The sequence below is a fragment of the Fukomys damarensis genome, unplaced genomic scaffold, assembly GCF_012274545.1.
Source record: "Fukomys damarensis isolate Sample0158 unplaced genomic scaffold, DMR_v1.0_HiC HiC_scaffold_19, whole genome shotgun sequence".
In the NCBI taxonomy this organism is placed as follows: Eukaryota; Metazoa; Chordata; class Mammalia; order Rodentia; family Bathyergidae; genus Fukomys; species Fukomys damarensis.
This window is the reverse complement of record NW_022900931.1, coordinates 60,767,803-60,769,463: the sequence shown is the minus strand read 5'-3', so window position 1 is coordinate 60,769,463 and position 1,661 is coordinate 60,767,803. Positions and strand designations below refer to the sequence as shown.

The 1,661-nt window shown below is 52.6% G+C and overlaps 1 protein-coding gene across 5 annotated transcripts in view; it reads left to right on the top strand.

Moving 5' to 3' along the window:
• Window positions 1–1,661, top strand: part of Cic (capicua transcriptional repressor) — a 28,423-nt gene that overhangs the window by 14,757 nt on the left and 12,005 nt on the right. The window lies entirely within an intron of this gene.

Here is a 1,661-nt window from a genome sequence, read left to right as displayed (position 1 = left end):
GGTTACCCAGGTGCTCCCCCGCCCTCCTTCTCGGTCTTCAGCTCTGTCAGTAGATGGGGTAGACTGAGAAAAGGTTTGACTGCTCCCATTGAAAACCTTGTCCAACCTGTGTAGGAGCCTAGTCTTGTCTTGGTCAGTCTGAGTCTGTTTGGCCTTTACCTGCTCAGGTGTTAAGCTAGGCTTCTGCCTTTTCTAGGTTTGGCCCCAGGGCCCTTCTCAGATGATTCAAGGCCTCTGCATCTCTGCCTAGGGGATGCAGATCCATCCCTCTGTGTGCCTGCTCACTTTTTTTTTGGTCATGCTTGGGATCCAGCCCAGGGCTTCACACACACTTGACCACTAGGCTCCATCTCCAGTCCTTGCTTATCTTTCCTTAGGTCACAGTCTATGTGTATCCTTACACATATTCTTGCGCTTGTTTGGAATTCCCTGTTTGTGTCCACCTTGAGGTCTAGATTTGAGTATTGGCAAGTGCACTTGAGGTGGAACAGGGATGTTAATGTATTGGCTGCTTGAACAGGCACACTTTTTTAGTCTCTGAGCCAAATTTTGTCACTTGAACAATGGGTAAAATAACGTCTTCCTAGGTAGTTGTGAGGGTTCAGTAAACAAGATAATGCAAACAGCCGGCGCTTAGCAGCCCCTTGCCTGTGGCCCTCTCCTGGGGAGGGGTGTGTTGTGTGTAGACCTGTGGTCCATGGTACTGTGTCTGCCCCATGCTGCTAGGCAGAGGGTCGTGAGTGGCAGATAAGTTAGGCTGGGTTGCTAAGTAGTGTTGCAAAGCCATTAAGGCACACTGCATATCTGAGTGACCTGGTGCTAATGTGAACAGTTAATGCGCAAAGTGTGTGAGGTCAGTGTGATGGTGTCTCTGAGATTTAGTGTGTTGGGGTTGGGGGCATTCTACATGGGTGCTAAGGCTGTATTAGAACGGGTGGGGGGGCCTTTGGTGTATGTAGTGGACAGGCGGTGGTTGTGCTGAGGTCTGTTTGATACGGTTATTTTTTTAAAAAATTTTTTAAAACTTCAGTGCTATATAGGGATTGAACTCGGGGCTTCAGGCATGTTAGGCAAACATTGTCATCTGGCTTCATCCGCAGCCTCTGATACGTTGCTTGTATGATTCATGTGGGCTGGTGGAAATGTGAGGCATGGGTGAGAACGGTCTGAGTGAGGGTCGGTGGGGGAGTGAAAGACCACAAGTGTGTGAGGTAATGCATCTATGTGAGCAGGGGTGTGGACTGTGACTTCGTGTGGATGCAAAACGAAGGCATATAGTGCCCCTGCCATGTAAGCAATAACCCTAACTCATGTGTAAGTGATAATGGGTGTGGCATGAAAGGTGTCTGTAAGGAGTGTGTGTGGCTGTGTGTGAGAGTTGGGAGGGCTCAGGGATGGCTTGCCCAGCCCTGCGTGGATTGTCTGCTCAGCCGCCCCGCGCGTGAGCGTGTTCCTCGCGCGGACTGACCACTGCACACACTCAACCCTGGGCCTCCGCAGCACAGCGCCCCATACCACCCCCCCTGGCTCTCTGCCTTTACTGCAGTGCGCCCTCCCTGGCTCCCTCCTACCCCGGGTCCGCCCCCGGCCGGCTCAGGGCCAACCGGAGTCTGCCCCGCCCTGTCCCTATTTGCATATGACTGACGTTCCCCCGGGGCGGC